The 20491-nt window shown below is 31.9% G+C and overlaps 2 long non-coding RNA genes across 3 annotated transcripts; both read right to left on the bottom strand.

Moving 5' to 3' along the window:
* Nucleotides 1-63: 63 nt before the first annotated feature.
* On the bottom strand, nucleotides 64-1769 carry LOC121244664. Its single transcript, XR_005936473.1, has 2 exons — nucleotides 1521-1769; nucleotides 64-337 (listed from the first exon to the last, which is right to left on the bottom strand). It is a non-coding gene; the product is annotated as an uncharacterized LOC121244664 (long non-coding RNA).
* Nucleotides 1770-1959: 190 nt separating this feature from the next.
* Nucleotides 1960-4833, bottom strand: LOC121244663. 2 transcript variants are annotated; one of them, XR_005936471.1, is made up of 4 exons: nucleotides 4567-4833; nucleotides 4362-4479; nucleotides 2726-4270; nucleotides 1960-2258 (listed from the first exon to the last, which is right to left on the bottom strand). It is a non-coding gene; the product is annotated as an uncharacterized LOC121244663 (long non-coding RNA). The 2 variants fall into 2 exon arrangements; XR_005936472.1 differs by having other exon boundaries at nucleotides 4362-4476.
* Between the last annotated feature and the right edge of the window lie 15658 nt (nucleotides 4834-20491).

Here is a 20491-nt window from a genome sequence, read left to right as displayed (position 1 = left end):
GATATCTTTATCTTCTAAACTTAAAAGGACATGATAGGATTTGATTTATAAGAGAATTAATAATTAAGATAAATCAAATTTATATATTATATATCAGAAATGACACACCAAACTTAAAAATATAATTTGTTCATCCGACCATACAAAGACAAGCACATTCTCTCTGGAGCCACCTTATCGCCGGCATGGCATGTCGAAGCTTTCTTCTTGTCAAAATGCATGTCTCATGAGCTCCACACTAAACTCGCCTTGCGGGAATGTCTTTGCATCAAAGAAGTACTTGATCCATTAATCGTAAGTTGGGTAGAGGCAAAACGAGAAGCTCAATTATGAATCACTTTGCATCAAAATGCGTTAGATAGCAACAAGCGTTTTCAATACAAAAACTATATTATATCTTAAATAAATAAAAAACTGATACTTAAATAGAAAGGAAATGCTTGACAGCAAGTTTTTTTTTTATTTTGTTTACTTTTTTTAATAATTAAGAAAATAACTACCAGTAAATTTATTATTTATTATTTTTAATATTTAAAGATGTTTAAAAAATTATTAAAAACAAGAGAGAAAAACTAGGGAGGCGCAGACGCTAGAGCCCCCGCCCCTAATTCTTTTTGTTTTAAATATTTTTTATTTCAAGATGACTACTTTAATTTTATTAAAAAATCGATGTACAGAAGAATATATTATTTATATTCCAAAATATAATTGTGTTTTTGTTATTAGTTCTTTCATTTATTTTTTTTCACATCCTAGGGAAGTTTTTGGATTTTATCAGTTTCAATAATATTAATATTAAGACAACATAATTAATATAGTAACTTATTTATGTATTTTATAAAAAAAATATGTTCAAAATTTATTAAGACATAAATTATTATTAATATATATATTTTATGTTTAAAACATATTATCTAATAAATTTTCATATTTAAAATTAAAATTTTATATTATAAATTATATTATCATAAAATATAATTATAATTATTTTTATTTATATTATTATATATAATTATTTTATGCGTTGCCAATTTTTCGATTAATTTTAACACTTCAAATCATTTTTCCCAATTTTCAAAGAATTAGTCAGATTTTTTAAAATTTTAATTGGATGCTATATCTTACTTTAATTTATTTAAATTTTTTATTTTTTATTTTAATCTCTAAATTTATTTTTCTTATTCAATATTTTTTTGTTTAATATCAAGTGTTTTAATACTATGTTTTAACAGTCTTACTAATTTATAGGCTGGAAAAAGTTAACACAAAATATATTTTTATTTAATATTATTTTTAATCTCAAGTGTTTTAGTACTTCAAAAAATCTTATCTTATGACAAACATCAAAAGGAAGGAAAATAGAGATCCAAGTGGATTCGAACCACCAACCTCCCAAACCACAACCTCCCAAACCAAAACCACGTTGTAGTTTGAGCGCTCTAACCAATTTGAGCTTATGGATCCATCTATCAATGCAAGTACAAGAATAAACAAATAAATAGACAGAATTGCGTTTTCACCTTTATCAGCCTTCTTCTTCATCACCATTAACCATATATATGAAGTCTTTCTAGGATTGCATAAACTTTTCAGCATTTGTCCACTGCTAAAATCATCATCGTCATTAATATTCATGCCCTATAAAACTTTTTTAAACATTTAAAAAAAATAAAATAACATTCACCAAATAATCGAAAATCAGGATGGGTAACCATAGAACAATAAAAGATTTCAGACAATTTTTTGCAAACTTTCGTTCTAAAGGACACTACAAAACCTTAAAACATATATATTGTAGAAATCAAGGCCACTATGAGAATAGAACTCAATGTAGAAGTCAAGGCCACGATACAAATTCAATGAAGGTAAGAACCCCAACTACCCCCACCAAACGCCGTAGTAGTTCTACATGAAAGCAACTTCCACAAAGTTAAAACCATGATTACACATTTTAGAAACTATGACACAGATAAAATGATATTCAAATAGGATCTTCGCATGCGAACCAAATTTCCTGTTCTAAGACTAGCATTTTACCTTGACTCGGTAAGTCAATTACAAAAGAAAACGACAATTGTGTAGTAATCAGCAGCGGTTGCACGTTAAACTGGAAGAGACATAGCGCTCTCGGTGTCATCTGCTCCAACAGAAACACAAGAAGTTGCAGAATTGACAATGAATGGCCGCGAATTTGCAAGAATTGCATCAAAAAACATAATATCTCAGGAGTTCCACCACAAAAGAGTAGTGTTTTCCACCTGACAAGCACAAAAGATCCGTCATCAGAATGACACAAGCAGTCAATTCCAAGAAGAAAAGCACAAAACAAAGAAAACCCAAACAAGGTGGGTAGCATCAAAATAACAAAAGAAGGCATCGTATAACCATCAAAACTATTCAGAGGACAGTGTTTATAACACAAACAAAATACAACCCCAATTTCCCAGGACTCCCACAGTAAGGACTGCAAATCCTTCCAAAAAAAAATAATCAGTTTGCAAAATCATAGTCACTGGCTGATGATTGCTACAAGTATGTAATGAACAATCAAATTACAAACACCTTCCAGAATGATACACACAAAAAGATGACAATTTTTTAAAGCGACGAAAATAAAAACAACTAACCACAACATCCTCATTCAAAAAACATAAACATAAATGCAGACAATTAAAAGAGAACCAGAAAGCTTCCCTTTAACTTTACCATAAAATAGACCCATCACCTGGCTTCGAAGTTAACAGAGCCATGAGTCCGCTTCCATTTGGGTTGAAATAATGACCTGCTGCCACAGTCCGCTTGATGTCTTGAGTATGCCACCAATAACATCATTGATCTTGCAGCAAAAACAGCCATCACCTCGAGCCGAACCCAGCACTCACTCGTGTATATCAGCAGAAGCCCATTCCTACCCTTAGGGAGCACATTTCTCCATATACAGAAGCTTTTAATCATTAAGAACAATAACTTACAGCATGCAAAATTAAGATCCCTCAACAGGACATCTAAACACCAAACCCCAAAATGTACAAACACATCCACCATTGAAAGTGGGTAAAATAATGAACACTCCCAAGGATAACAAAACGGGACAAACACCCGTAAACTTGTGAACGCAATATGAACGATAGAAACCCAAAATAGCATAGATTCAGGCAAAGATTTGCAAATTCACTTTTGTTCACATGTTGTCAAGGACGATAACAGTCTTGCAAATAGAGTTGCCAGTATTTTGGTTAAAATAAAATGGCCATTCCTGTGTTCTTGGCTTTGCCTTGCTACTTGTCTAAATAAAATTTCTTATTCATAAAAAAAAATTTGATAGCTAGTGCCTAAGTGACTATGATTGAATACGGCTACTAAAAAACTTCTACTCTTTCATTTATGAATGCATGACACGGGAGATTGCATCTTGTGGTTTGCAATTAGTGGAATAATTCTTGTTAGCATGAAAAAATATCATGTTCTAGCTGAAACTCAATGCTTTTCATGCTTACAAATTCATATTGATAACAGTATATTGCAGATCCTAATGCTTAAAAAAGAGTCATAAAACCAGAGTGCAGCATTTAAGATTAGACACCAAATAATATTTTTGGGGTTATAAATTTGACATAGAAGATTGATATACCTTTCGGATGGAAATCTAGAACTGAATCCCATCAGTGCTAACCCAAATTGGGTTGCCTCGTCCTTATTAGCCCGTTTGTGTCAAAGATAAAGCCACGTCCAACGCAGCATTTAGTTGGCGGAATGATCAGAGAACCAATAACGGATCGCGTAGAGAGTGAGAGTGAGAGAGAGAGAGAGAGGGACACACACACACACACACACACACACACAAAACCAACCATAGGAGGAGGCCGGCCCAAAATGAAAAAGAAGCTCAGGGCCGCCTCCCCCCAAAACCAAAAAATGAATACTTTTATTAAGCGTGGTTGACCTGCCATGCAAGCGCACCTGTCATGGCAAAGGTCGATACATGACCAAAACACCTTACAATATCCTATGCCATACTCTCATAAGCCCCACACCATCTTCACCTCTCGACTAATCATGTTGATATAAATAACATAGCATATCTTAGCAATCATGCAGGAAATGTTAAATATGCACTCAATAGTATCAAACCCGCTAATTATCTTTCTCATAATCAGATTGTCAACTGTATTCTGCTCCGAGCGACTCTCTCGCCATCAATAAGAAGAAAAGCTCGCTAATCCACCAAGAACAATTCCATTCCCTGGCCCATCTATAATCTTTTCAAATTCTGAAAGCCAACAACAATTACCGATCATAAGAAGCCAAGAAACCGAAAAATTAAACTACGACCAAGATGAAAAAAGGCTTCAACTCAGTACCTCTTCCTCTAAATGAATATAGAACATCCGAAATGGAGTACGAGCAGATCCGGTTCCTTTCCAGACTTCTTGAATGGAAGAAAAGAAGAATAAACAGATCTGGATTCTTTCCCGGCTTCTTGATTGGAAGAAAAGAACAATCCTTCCATTCAGAATCCAAAAAATTCAAAATAACAGAACTTGCAAGAACATCATCCAAGTATACCTTTATAATTCTCTCATCCAAGATCTACCCATCCGAAGCGAAAACGAACCAGATCTGGCGATAAAAAAGTACAACGACCGACAGCGACACATAGAGCGAAACAGTAGAAATCCAACATCGAAATGCGTGCAGAGAAACGATCTGGTCGAATCTTAAGTAGGATTCGAAGGAACGAGGAGGATTGTAACAGATCTGGGAGAAGCGAGAAGGGATAGATTTCGTGTGGAGGAAAGCCAGCGGCCGCTGCAGTTGGAATTAAACATGATAAGAGAAGAGAACAATATTTATACCGAAATCTTGGTTTATCTAACGGCTGTAATTGGTTTACTAGAAAAGATAGACGGTTGGATATGTACGACAAAGAGGGAGTCGGTGCCATTAGGGCAAAAGATTAGGTTAAAAGCATTGACGGGTCTGATGCGCGAGGAACGTTCTCGATAAAGCTTTTTCGGTTCGCGATATTTCGATCAGTGACACGTGTTTTGGGTCCTGGCCGTTCATTTACTTTTTATTTTTATTTATACAAATAGCAGCTGTCAATTATCGTTTATAAAAAAAAAAAAAAAGCAGCTGTCAATTATCACGGAATCGTTCAAGGTGTACAGCCTGTTTTTAATTAATAAAATAATTATATTAAAATGCATTTACATTACACTTTTTTTTTTTTTTTGACTGAACATTTACATTACACATTATCTCTTATTACTATTCACATAATCTCATAACACTAGCATTAGCTTAACTAAATACATCTTTAAAATTTAGTTAATATCATATTTTATTATATTTACCTATTCTATTTAAATTCAATTCCCACATTGAATTAGCCATTTACTTTCTATAAAATAATAAAATATTATTAAATTAATAATTTATTTATTTAATTTATTTGTATCACATTTTATAATTCTATCAATTTAATTTTAATATTAATAATAATTATATTCTAATTAAGTTAATTTTAAAAAATCATATTTTCAATGGTTATTTAATACTAATAACTAAAAATTGAGATAAGTTTTTTATCTAAATTTCTTATTTACTAACCATATTTTTAATGAAGTGAGAAATTATTATTTTAACTTTTGGTGAATCAATTTGGTTCTTCAAATTTGGTCAATCACTGTAGTAGAAATCAAAATTGTTTTAGAGATGCACAATTCAATATGGGGTCTTTTTAGTACAACTTATCTAAATTTTGGCCAACCTTCAATTTTGTCCAAATCAATACTAGTGCTCTTAGAAAGTATGTTTAGATTGAGAAATAAGTTTAGATCTCACTATTATTTATAAATTTTAACTTATAAATTTTATTATTATTCACAATTTATTTTAACACATCTTATTTTATTTCTTAATCAAAGCAGAACCTAAACATCATTTTGAATATAATTTGATTTATAAAATCTAAATTTTAATAAAATATTTGATGAAAATCTCAAAATTTTGCATAGCTTCCTTTTTAAATATTATTTAAATAAAAATGATTTCTTTATTTAAAATTTTTAAGCTTTTAGTTTAATCATTACTCAAACATAAAAATAATTTTTATGAACTTTAAATAAAAATTCTAATACAATACTTATTTTAAAAAAGATTTTTATTCAATTTTATTTTTTTTATTTTTGAAATTTAATAAAATATTTTCATTCAAATTATATTATTACTATTCATAGCTATGCATGGACATACAAGCACTGTACATCCACTCCAAACTGTCAGTGGAGGTTCTAAACGACATCGATTGATATCAGAATTATCATTATGAATTGAGAATTACTATTTCTCTCGTTCTAACCCGTTGTACTATTTTTCGGCATCAACAACAAGATTTATTTTGTCAGGTGGACAATCACTATAAATCGTAGAATCATCAAAATAGCAAAGACTCATTTTGGCAAAGACTCATTTTGTGAAAAACATTTGATTTTTTTGCATAATAATGGCATCTTTATCCAACTATTATATTGTATAATATTAATATTTTTATATAATTTTTAATTTAGAACAAAAATTAATAGAACCAAAAAATTTGAAAAAAAAATATTATTAAATTTATAATATTTTATTATTATTATTATTAAATTAATAGAACATTAGTGATGGCTTGTATTTTTCTCAATGGTGTTTTTTTAGACGAAAATGTAATAGATAGGCATTTTTTCAATGGTGTTGTATGAAATATTTAGAATGTATTTGCTACATTCCAGGACCTATCAACATCTTTATCTAAGTTTCATATTGTATAATATTAATATTTCCATGTATTTCTTAATTTAGAAAAAAAAATTTTGAAAAAAAATATTATTAAATTTATAATATTTTATTATTATTTTGACTAATACATGGATAATACAATGTATGAATAAGTTTTAAGTAAAATAGTCAAATGTAAAATCATGTCATATTATGTAAATTTTACATTTATATTTACATAATCCAATTCTAATGCTTTTACTAATTCATTGTATATCATTATCATGAGTTGTTGTCTCCTTTGGATGTTCAATTTCTTCCAACCAATCAATATATCACTAAAGATGATGAAGATCACTTTTTTTAATAAAAGAAATCAAGGTAATGCGAATTATGAAACTCAAGAAAATGTGAAACATGAACGTCTTTCATTTTCTTAAGAGTAAGTTAAGGACAAGTCCTAAATACATAATTCTTGTAGAAGTATTTTATAAAATAGTAGGTCACATCAAGAAAAAATAAGTTTTCACACTTTTTTATAGTATGATCATTTTTTTATTAAAGGTTTGTGTGAAATTTGTATATATCATTATTATTTCCTCAAAGAGATATTCATAATCTTTACATGAAAATGAGAATGATGCATAGGTCTCATACACTATTGCAAAAATACTAAAGAAGAGAATTATAAATTTCAATATGCATTTACAATGCATGATGAGAGAAAGCAAGAGCATAATTTTTGGGACATTCTCCTTCTTATCATACCTAAAATATGGAGACATGTTTTTGACACTATTTACAATGTGAATTCTTATAATAATATGCCTTTTGGTATTGGAAAATGATAATATAACTATCAAATATGTCCACTAAATACATCCACTCATATATTTTATTTATTTTTCTTAACTAATAATTAAGGAAGTGACTATTAGTGAATTTATACTTTTTTTTTCTTAATATTTACGAATGTTTTAAAAATGCTCAAAAATAAAAAGAAAAGAAAAACAACAAAATTCATTTACACTAATGTGCATATTTGGAGTGCGCATTTGGTGGACACCCTAATATTGTCCTTTGGTATTTTCATTTTTGACAATTCTTGAAACCATATGTACCTTGCAATGACTTATGAAGATAAATTGTGTATTTTTGTATAAAAAGAATGTTATGTATAAATTACTATTTACTCTAACACTCTGCACTTATAATTTTTTTTCATAGGGTGTCGGGGTGTTTTTCATAGGGTGTGGGATGTGGTGTAGTAAATAGTGATTGATGAGAAGAGTTTTTCTTTATACAGTTATTATTTATGTATAGCTTTTAAATTATATTACATTTTTATAATTTTTTATTTGATTAACAAACTTTCGTATCTTTAATGAAGAATGACCCGATGATAATTTTGAGTGATAATTACAGAGACAATATCCAAACAATTGTTCTTCACAAAAAATGCTTGTGCATATAACATACTGCTGCTAAATTAAATGGTTGGTTGACATCAGTCTTCAAGTTATTATAAAGTATGAGATGCTTATGAATAAGCATGAAATGAGTTATACAAAATTAAGCACTTTTGGATATCATCTTATATTGGTGAACATTTTTTGTGGAATGACAACAATAGGAAGATCTTGAAATTATAATGCCTTTATCAAACGATTTGTGAACTCTCACTTAAACTTGATTCAATTTGTTATTTACTTCTTTAATTAGATAAATTGAGGGTGAGTAGTGGTCGGTGTTGTGGTGATCGTAGGCAAAATAGAGAGGTTTGTTGTTCTATTGCTAGTTTGCCGACCCACTATTACCACTACGGTTGCCCCCATGGATGTGGCATGACATGTTGCATGTTGCATCGTTAAGATATTGAAAAACAATAGTAGTGCTATTTGAAAATTTTTATACCACATATTATCTACATGCCATAATTTGATTTGTAAGATTCAAATTTTAAAATTTATATTTCAAATCAAATTATACTACATAAACATTATATGGTATAAAGGCTTTCAAATAGAATTATTCCAAAAAAATTAAAAAGAAAAAACTAAACCCACGCTTGGACAAACAAACCCAGAAAGAGAATTTCCTCCCGTGGCTTTGTGGACAACTTTCTTTTTTCTTCACACGCTTCCTTTTCCACCAATGCGAATGGCACTAGCCATTTTCATGAGTCTCCCACAATCCATATTTGAGAAGTAGGAAGTGCAGAATAAAGAATTATGAAAGGATAAGAGAATCATGACCAGAAGCCGACCATTGAAGAAGTTAACATTTTCAAGGATGATGCTGTCATCCAGTTTCTTAATCCCAAAGTTCAAACTTCAATTGTTGCCAACACTTGGATTGTCAGTGGTTCTTCAAATTATCCAAGTATCCATGTAACGCAGCGGAAATATCTATCAATTCACTCAACAAATTAGTTAGTCGTCAAGCATGCAATTAATTTATTAACTGAGCAATAATATAAAATAAACAAAGTGCGTAACACCAAGATTAGTATCGAAGGGAAACCCTTTGAAGAACTCCTCAAAGGTAAAACCTTATAGGGCAACCAAATCCAGAAAAATCAATTTTATTATTTGAAAATCAATTACAAGTAAATCACAATTATAAAATCTTTGTAACTTAACTCTCTTACTTGATCAGATAAATGACACATTTGTCTTCTACTACAGTAGCAGTTAGAACCTCTGACAATCTTCAAACTATTAGCTTCCCTCCTGAAACTCTAGTGGCTAAATTCGACCACCTCAACTCCGGCACGGAGTATACACGCACTCAACAAGAGAGATAAAACACTAGAAAATTCTTAAAAGAATTTTCTCACACTCAAGTATCACTCTTTGAGAGAAACAATATGAAAATTTTCTAAGAAATTTTCTCACCAAAAAATGCACTGAAAAGTGCTCTAGAAAATAAGCAGATCTGAATCTCTACTGATCCTAACCAATAGGATCTCTTAAATAAACAATATGAAAATAAATTTCAATTGCAGTAGGATTCTGCTGACGGAACAAATCTAATAGAAGTTTGATCTGCAGTAGAACTCTGTTGACGGAATGAGTCTGGTCGGAATTTGATTTGCAGTAGGACTCTGCTGAGGGTCACGAAGTCGTCTCCTAACGGAATGCTGACATTTCGCGATAGCTCTTCACTGCAGTAACAGATTTCATATCAATCTATTCTATGGATAAGTGCAGATTCATTGGGACTCGATTTTCTCACTTATAACTTATCTAAGCAACATTTAATACCTCCTAAATAAACTTAATATTGTTATAGATAAAATCAATAAATAATGTACATTCATCCAAAATTACCAACTTAATCATAGGATAAATTCTATCATTTTAGTTACCTAATTCTATACAAACTTATCAAGTTAGTCACATAGTCCTGGCCAAACTTTTACATCTACAATCTCCCACTTTGTCTGATTGGTGACAAAGTCAACTTGAGGAATATCTTACATCCACAATCTCCCCCTTTGGCGGATTGGTGACAAAACCAACTTGATGAATGTAGTATGTATCTGAGACAAAAACAACCAGCAAACCAAGATCTCGTGAAGAAAATCTTAATATAATAATGAGAAGAAATGACATAGAACACTCTTTGAAATTAGTCTCAACAAAATCAAAGGTTAAACGTAATCTAAACCTACTAAAATAATGTTCTAGTCATTATAAATAACCATGTTCAGTATTTAGTTTTCCCCCTTAATATTCTGCTACTCCCCCTCAATCTCTCCCTTTTTTTTTCCAGCAATATACTTACTTCACTTACTCATTCAACTTCCCCTCAAGCAAATTCATTAAACAACACGCTTACTCAAACTCCCCCTAAATTTCACAATACCAAAATAAATTAATCTACTCCTCTAATACTCCTCGTTTTTATCACTAATCTGACAAAACTTATAAGATAATAAATACTACTTATGTGAGCCGAGATGAAGACACTAAGAAAGACATGATGAACAACTCCCATGTGTCTCAACTTGTCATGGATTAAATGTATGATGTATGATGTATGAGCATGAATGCAAGTAAAATCATGACAAAATGAATGAAGTAGTTTGGTTGAGACATAAAAACAAACACTTGGTGGGCATAGTATGAAAATCGAAGTGTGTAAAGCATCAACCACCAAAAATCCTTCCTCAGTACATGAACAAAAACAGACCCACTTCACACAATCTACTTCTTCACATCCAAACATAAGAAAAAAACTGCAAGCTCTAAATCGCAAATCAAAACAAATATCAACACTCCCAAAATGCATGTGCGCTAAGCCCTAAAATGAAAATGGGAGAGGATATAGATGTGAAATACACTTACCGTGACTCAGAATCAAGGAGTCGAGAAGGTCTGTGCGAATTCTAAACAACAAGGAAGTAGGATATGATAAGGGTGAGAAGTGGTGTTTGTCTAGGACACAAAGAGAGTGAGAAAGCCGTTGGCGAGTGAAGACTAAAATATCGGAGGTGGGGAGGGCACGACTTAGTTAACTCACATGGCAAGTACATGGTTAAGCCATCACAGCTCAAAGTCCCACTAGGACTTAAACTCTTAGACCAACAGAAACACACCTTCTAGACTTGTGCATCAAAATGCAAAATCACAAAAAAAAAATAATACTAAACAACCATAAAAACAATATATTTTATATTTTCACCATTTTAATAAATAAAATAAAAAAATTATGTCCATTTTTGTTATGTCCATTTTGTTTGCACAACCTTTTTTTGTTATGTTCATTTTTGTCGCTCATCTTTTTACACAATTATTTGAACCACAATTCTTTCTATAAAAACTTTAAGAGATAGATCCATGTATAATGTTTGTCTTTTTCCACAATAATATAACACCGACTTTTTCTATATAGATCAATTATTTGTGTTTGGCAAGGGAAGATCTCTCTATTATTGCATTAGGTTCAGCTGGTATTAGTCAATTCAAGGCATGGACTCCCTCTATAGTAAGCATTTCAATAATAAATATGAAATTTAATTATAATCTGCATACATATAAGTTTCTCACAGTTATTTGCAAAAGAACTTTGTCAAGATGACTCATAGAATTAGCATGCATAAAGTGGACTACACAAAGTAGAGAGATGCATAAGTTCAAAAATTTGTTTTGTGAGAACACATGTGCTCAAACTTTTGACATATCAAGCATGCACTTTCCAAAAACAAAATAGAAACAAACCAAAAAAATAATCTATTTTACATTGAAAAATAAAAACATAAAACAAAAACTAAACAAAAATGCATGGCTTAGGCTAATGATATGCAAGGAATGCAAGAACATGCAAGTAGTCATATCGCTTAATGTCACACGTTCATCTAAAGACTTTAGGAAAACCCTCATACGAACTTTCCAATAAGCATAGTTTTCCTCATTAAAATGTGACGGGACATATAATGACGATGACATGATCTACAAGGACATGGATCACACTCAGATGAGTGAACTACGCTCTGATGTCAATTGAAATTACCCAAGTACCCTTGTAACGCATCGAAAATATCTACTAATTCACTCAATAAATTGGTTAGTCATTAAGCATGCAAATAATTTATTAATTAAGCAATAATATAAAATAAACAAAGTGCATAACACCAAAATTAGTATTGAAAGTAAACCATTTGAAAAACTCTTCAAAGGTAAAACCCTATGGGACAGACAAGCCCAAAAAAATTAATCTTATTATTTGAAAATTAATTACAAGTAAATCACAATCAAAACCTTTGTAACTTGACTCTCTTACTTGACCAGACAAATGACTTATTTGTCTTCTACTGCAGTAGCAGTCAGAACGTCTGGCAATCTTCAAACTATTGACTTCCCTCTTGGAACTCCAGTGGCTGAACTCGATCACCTCAACTCCGGCACGGAGTATGCACGCACTCAACAAGAGAGATAAAACACTAGAAAATTCTTTCTCATACTCAAGTACTACTCTCTGAGAGAAACAGTATGAAAATTCACCAAGAAATTTTCTCACCAAAATATGCACTGGAAAGTGGTCTAAAAAATATGCAGATCTGAATCTCTATTGATCCTAACCAATAGGATCATTTAAATAAACAATTTGAAAATCAATTCTAATTGTAGTATGATTCTGCTGACGGAACAAATATGATAGGAGTTTGATCTACAGTAGGACTCTGCTGACGAAATGAGTCTGGTAGGAATTTGATCTGCAGTAGGACTCTGCTGATGGTCACAAAGTCGTCTCCGGATGAAATGCTGACATTTCCCGATAACTCTTCACTTTAATAACAAATTTCAGATTAACCTATTCTCTAGATAAGTGTAGATTCTTTGGGACTCGATTTTTCCACTTATTACTTATTTAAACAACCTCTAATACCTCTTAGATAAACTTAATATTGTTATAGATAAAATCAATAAATAATTTACATTAATCCAAAATTATCAACTTAATGATAGGATAACTCTATCATTTTAGTCACCTAATCCTATACAAATTTATCAACTTAGTCAACTAGTCCTAACCAAACTTTTACATCTACAGTTCTCCCCAAACAAAAAAAAAAAAAAAAATTAAGATATTCTCCTAGGGATCATCAACCAACTTGGCCCAGATAATTGAGAAAATTTAAGGAAGCTAGCGGAGCAGTTTCAAAAGCAACAACTTCCTACTGCTGTACAACCAATGCAAGAAGATGATGACGATGAGTTCCCAGAGCTTATTGCTGGTGAAACCTTTGTAGAACAAGATTTTTGCAGAAAATAGTGCCAGAAATAGGTCTGGAGATGCGAGGAAATGAGGGAGGTAAGGGAGAGTCTATTCTAGGTTCCAAATCGTCAAAAAAGAGGGTTTGGATGGAAATCGATCTTCATTTTGTGGCCTGCTAGTTTTGTTTTTTTGTTTTTTTAAAAATAAGCCACCATGCCTCGTCAAGCGACCATGCCTAGTAATAACACTCAGGCAGCATACCACGCTCATTTGGTTGGTTATCATTGAGCTTGCAGTCGGTTGCTGCATCTATGTAGGTTGGAAAATGGAGCCAAAACATTGGATTTCTTGCTTTCAATTGGGTCAAAGACATCTAATTCCCGTTTGGATATAGAAACGGTTTAATCTCATTTTATTATTATAATTTTCTCAAATTTTCACATAAAATATAATAAACAATTCAATATTTTCAAATTTCATAACAATAATAATATTAAAAAATAATATTCTAACAATATTTTATTCAACTTTCAACTAAAACAGCCATCTTATCTTATCTCACTATTTAAACGGAGCCTTAATAGAATATCACTAATACTATGGTCTCTTTACATGCTATGATGAAATTTCATTGTATAAAACTCTTCTAACTTGTTTGGAATCTAAGTATTAGCCGAGTATTAGAAGAGTAATGTTACATGCAATTGTAGAGTGCGCAAGCGCTGTGCAGTCACTTTGAAAAAGAGTGAGGTCCACTATTAAGAAATTATTATTTTTTCATATGGGTCCTATATTTATTCACTTTTTTTAAAGGGATTATACAGCGCTTGCGCACTCACGACTGCAACTATCATTTCTCGTATTAGAAAATTAATGGGAATGAACATCTTCTAAGTATGGATAGAGACCTCACTTTTGGATAATTATGAACATGTTTAATTTATTCCTTTACAAACATTGAAATATACAAGGATGAACTAAGGTTGTGTTTGGATAGACAATTCAAATGAGATGAGATGTTTTGAATAGTAGTTGAATAAAATATTGTTAGATATAATTTTTTAGTATTATTTTTATTTTAGAATTTGAAAAAGTTAAATTATTTATTATATTTTTGTATGTGAATTTAGAAAAGTTGTAATGATGAGATGAGATGAGATGAGATAAGGAGGTTTGTGTATCCAAGCCCAGTCTATTCGTTTGTTTTCGCAGGTGAGATGCGATGAGTTGAGATTAAAGTTAAAAAGTTAAGTAAAATATTGTTAGAATATATATTTTTTTAATATTATTTTTGTTTTGAAATTTGAAAAAGTTGAATTCTTTATTTTATTTTGTATGAGAATTTGAGAAATTTGTAATGATTAGATGAGATAAGATGAGTTAAGAAGTTTCCTGAAAACAAATAAGAACTTTTTTTTTCATAGAGTATATATAAGTTCATTTGTTTTTTTTGTTTCCATTTCTATTTTTTATATTATTATTTTTATTATGATCAATGTTATGCCAACACCTTTGTTGTTATTTTTTTTTTCCTTTTTTGCTTTTTTAATATAATCTTATGTTGCTTACAAAATGAAATGTTAATGAATACAAGCTTTTACCCATTTTTCTTTCATTGTTCAACGCATTGTCCCTCTCTTAAACAGTGCAACTAATATTAAGCAATGTCTATATATCCGTATGTGTGTTTGTGTTGTATTCGTACTTGGATGTTCACGAGGATTAATGGGGTTGAAGCTAGGAGGGATTTTTTTTTTTTTTTTGAAAAGGAGTTGGGTGGGATTTGAATGCAGGCATTGACTTCTCAGATCTTTAGGCCTTTTGAAGTTGCTCCAGCTTTGGCTATTTTTGTTTCAAGGAAAATTGCAAACAATGGACATTGATAAGCCATAACTTGCGTCATATATACTTTTGCTCATCTAAATAAAGCATGGGTAAGGTAAATATACTTTTCCTCTTAAAAATGTGACTGCACATAAAAGTTTTGATAAGATGAAATAGGCAAATATATTTTTTCTTTTAAAAAGTGACTGTCGTGTACTTCTTTTGAAAAAGAGTGTGATCCATTATTAAAAAATTAATTTTTTTTCATGTAGATCTCATATTTATTCACTTTTTTTTTTAAGGGGTGTGCGATACTTGCGCATTTCATGATTGCAAATATCACTTCTCGAGTTAACAAACATTTAATTTAAAGAGAAATGATATTTGAAGTTGTGAAGCGTATAAATACCGCGCAATCTCTTTAAAAAAGTGAGTAAATACGAGACTTACAAAAAAAATTAATTTTTTAATAATGAACCACATTTTTCTTAAAGAGATTGCGCAGTACTTGCGTAATTTACAATTATACATAGCATTACTCTAATTTAAAATACAAAAAATGGGATAATTTTTCCAAACTTATAAAGAAAAATGCTCAAAAATTTTATATTCAAATAACGTTTTAACTCTGTAGCATACAAGATTTTATTATTATTATTATTATTATTATTATGCATTTTATAAATATAGTTAAATGTTTTTAATCCTGTTTGGATACAACAAGCATTTCATTTTATCTCAACTCATTATTATAAATTTTTCAAATTTTCACACAAAAGATAATAAACAATCCAACTTTTTAAATCTCAAAACAATAATAATATTGAAAAATAATATTTTAATAATATTTTATTTAATTTTCATCTTAACTCATGTTATCTCAATTCACTATCTAATTTCTACCGCTCTCTAAGCCTCCATCTCCTCTCGGACGACTCTTCAATAGATTCATGTTACAATAAGTCTGTAATCAACAGTATTGCACACATTGAACATTTTAAATCCTCATCTCCTTATGCAATCTCCTCAAAACCACATATGTATATTCCCATAGCAAGCCACCCAGCCTCCGTTTTTCCATAAACAAAACAGAGCACCGACAGCTAGGGCTGTAAAGAAGTCAATCTGGACTTGTAAAACCGACTGGTCAGGACCGAATTTTGGACTAGTCGGTCTCCGTCCCAAAAGATATGGACCGATGAAATTTGGTCCAGTTCCGGGGTCTACAAATTTTGGACCGAACATGACTAGACCGAATTGGAATGAACCCCTATATATATATATTTTAAAAATATTTTTAATAATTTAATATATTATTTTTATATAGTAATTATATAAGTTAATGATGTAATTTTCATATAATATATTATCATTGACTATATAAAATATAAAATAATATATACTATCAATTAATAATAAATCATAAATCATGTGATAATTTATGTCAGTATATGTAAATAGTTAATACATTCATACATATTCTACTATTTACACTTAATTAAAATAATTAGGTAATTGTTTTTAAATACCTAAGTTGCAAGCAAGTATGAATAATTTATGTACAATAAAATTATTTGATATTCATTAAACATATATAAAATGTATGACATTATTAAAAATTATGCATACTAAAGAGTAAAATCTAAATTAGTAAGTAGTATTATCAAAATCATAAATATAATTATAATAAAATATGTTTTAATGAGTTAGTTACATAATCCACATTAATATTTTACTTAATTTTAATTTAGTAATTTAAATAATTGTTTTTATTAATTGAAAAAAAAGATAAAAAAATAATAACATAATTAGGTCGGATTGACTGGACCGAACCATTCCGATAGCTATTGGTCTGATCCAATCCCTATAGATGTTCGGTCTGGTCCGATCCAGAAAAAATGATGGATCCAAAATTTTGGTCCACCACCAGACCGAACCGATTTACGGCCCTACCAACAGCCACAACTACCTCTAGACAATGGAACAGGAAACCCAACTTTGTAAGTCGATGTCGTTCCACCACCCATCTAGTCGGAAACCATCAGAGATAACCAGAAGATGCCGAACGGTAAGTTCTTTTCCTCCACGACAAGCGTTGACCCATGTCTCTCTTCTATTATTTTTCTCTCTATTGGAAGTGACTGATTATTCTTTGTATATTTTACTTTTACCCACCGTCAACTGCAACAGGGTGTTGGAAGGTCTCAAGCAGACGCAAAAATTGCCACTAAACGCCTTTTGTCACCTCGCTCCGTTTTCGATAAGCCTACTTCCATTCCTTTTGTTCTTCATAGATTCCCGGTCTAATGGCACTGTTTATGTCCCCACTATATCCCAGAATACTCGGAGATCATCTCATCACCAACATCCTCACCATAGCTCCCAAATCCATTACACGTTCTTCCTTTCCTCTTGGTAAGCCTTTGTCACACGACCCCTTTGTTTCTTGAGTGAATGTTTGTTGCTCTCATAAGTTAAGTTGCCTTTTAGGCTTTTAGCCTTTTAGAAAAGTATATACATACTTAAAATTATTACAAAAATGTCATTTTTCTAACTCTGTCGTAAGTAGGGGTTGGCAAAAACTCTGACGACTTTGACTCCAGCCACATCTACTCTGATTTCGACTTAGGCGAAGTCGGGAAAGTTGAAGTTTGGAGTCAAAGTTGGAGGGTAAAATAGTCGGAGTCGAAATCGGAGTTTAACAAGAATCCGGACTAACAACTCCAACTCCAATAGATATACTGAATATATTTAATATTACAACATAAATAAATGATGCTCGATTAGCCTAATGGTTGCTGTTGTTTTTATTAATCTCCATGATTAGAGTTCGAGCCCCCAGTGCCCCATGAGAACAAAATTGTTTTAGGCTTTTTAACTAAAACGACACCATACCCCAACCCTAAACTTATTTCACTATTCCCCACGAGAGCACTTTCACTTTCTTCCCTAGTAACACCCACCCTTTAGACTTATTTGCCCCCCCCCCCCCAAAATCCCCCCCTCCCTAGTCCCCCTTCAGCCTTCTTCACTTTTCGCCTTTTTGGTGCCGAGAGTTGAGAAAAGTATGGTGCTACAGAGGTGGTGTGTGTTGTCCGACGGAGATGGTGGTTGAACCGAGATCGATAAGATCTATTGGCAGATGTGAGATTGGTTTCGTTAGGCCGAGAAAAAGAAGGAGATAGATTGGATCTAAGTAAGAAATTTCTTAATCTTTATTTGAATGTTGTTTTATATTGTTTGGATGTTGTTTGGAATTTTTGGATGTTATTTGGATGGTGGGAAAGTGGAAAGAAAAATGGAAAAAACCCTAACTATGAGTTAGGCTTCGACTTCCGACTCCTACTCTAGAGCTCCAATCGGAGTTAGAATCTGGTCTTAATAGGTGTCGGAGCTCAACTTGGCCTCCAACACCAGTCAAAGTCAGAGGTCGGAATTGGTCATTCTGACTCCGTTAGAGTCGGAGCCCACCCTTAGTTGTAAGCCTAATGCAGTAATGCTTATATGGTAGGGTAGACTTTTTAAAGTCTCGTTTGGATAATGAGATGATATGAGATAATTTTAGATGAGTTGAAAAAAATATTGTTAGAATATTATTTTTTAATATTATTATTGTTTTGGGATTTAAGAAGTTGAATTGTTTATTATATTTTGTATGAGAATTTAGAAAATTTGTAATAATGAGATGAGATAAGATAGGTTGAGAGTGTTCCTGTATCTAAACGAGACCTTATATTTTTACATAAAATACTTAGGGGTTTAAATTATATTATTAAGTATTATTTTTTACAACTAGATTATAATAGTAAATTATAAGAGTTTAATTTTTATTTTGATTTTTTTTTATAGGAAATAGACTTAATCTCATCCATGAATGAAGTTATAGCTGTGACAAGTCAATATAGAGAAAAATTCTGAATACAAGTCAAACTACACATCTGTTGCATGCTTCCCCGCACACAAATTTCTTTGCGACATGGATTGTCTTAACTTCTAGAGACCCTCATAAGAGAGTATCTGTAATAAACAGAGATAAAACCATCCCCCACCTCCAAAAGAGGTGGGATATCCAACCACCCCATCCAAACGGAAGGGTTTTCCTGCTATGGACATAAGTCTAATAGCCTATTTCTTTTATTAATAAATAAACATACCACCATTACAAAATTACAAAAACTCTCATCCTCCAAAAGGAGGAGAAGGAGACAAAACACATCAACTCTAAATAAACAACACATAGGCTGAAGAAACATATGGACCGAGCCTAAACAAAGGGTCTAGCCTATTTGGAGGGCAACCTTTACGATTTCATCTATATGTTCACTGCCGCCACCCTTTTTCAATTTTATTTTTCCTTTTTTCTTTTCTTTTCTTCTTCCTCCGTCACCCGATCTTCTTCCTCCTTTGCCCGATTTTCTTCCACCGCCCATCACCTCCGCGCGAGCTTTGGCAGTCTCCACCTAGGCTTTGAACATAGCTTTCTCCACCATCCTTCTCACCCAGCCCCGACTTTGCCCACCCATCGTACGAACTACGGTCACATGAGCACCCATCGAACATAACGAGCACCCATCGCACGAGCATGAACGCACAACATCCTCACACCTTCACACGGCACAATCGCACCACACGACACAATCGCACCTTCACACAACACAGGACCATCACACAATCGTACTGCAATGGACCGCACGAGCACCATCACGACACCATCTCGTGCGGGCTTCCTGGTCCTTCCCAACACCGTTGGCACCATGTGAGGATACGCTGAGACTGGGATGGGTCAGGGCCTTTTTGAGTTTTTGAATGAGAAATAGATACAAAAATGAAAAGAAAAGAGAATGAAAAAATATGCTGAGACTGGATCACCAGAACGTGTTACTCTTTTATTAGACCTAATAAAACACAAAAATGAAAATCAAAACCAAAGAATGCAAACAAGGAGGGGGTGGGGGGGTGGGTGCGTTACTTCCTCCCCCTAGCCCCCCCAAGCTAGTTTTGGATGGTAGAAGTTTTTAGAGAGAAGTTGGACATTCTCTCTAAGTTATAGGTTTTGAGGAAATCATATTGATAATTTTTTTTATTATTTTGAGTTTTTAAATATGATCAAGTCTCACTATTTTACCGAATGTCCTCTGATTATTTTGACAAAGTCTAATTATGTTATCAAAGTTATAATTTG

Source organism: Juglans microcarpa x Juglans regia, chromosome 8S (assembly GCF_004785595.1).
Source record: "Juglans microcarpa x Juglans regia isolate MS1-56 chromosome 8S, Jm3101_v1.0, whole genome shotgun sequence".
NCBI lineage: Eukaryota > Viridiplantae > Streptophyta > Magnoliopsida > Fagales > Juglandaceae > Juglans > Juglans microcarpa x Juglans regia.
The sequence above is the reverse complement of the archived record's forward strand: the minus strand, read 5'-3'. Positions and strand labels throughout refer to the sequence as shown.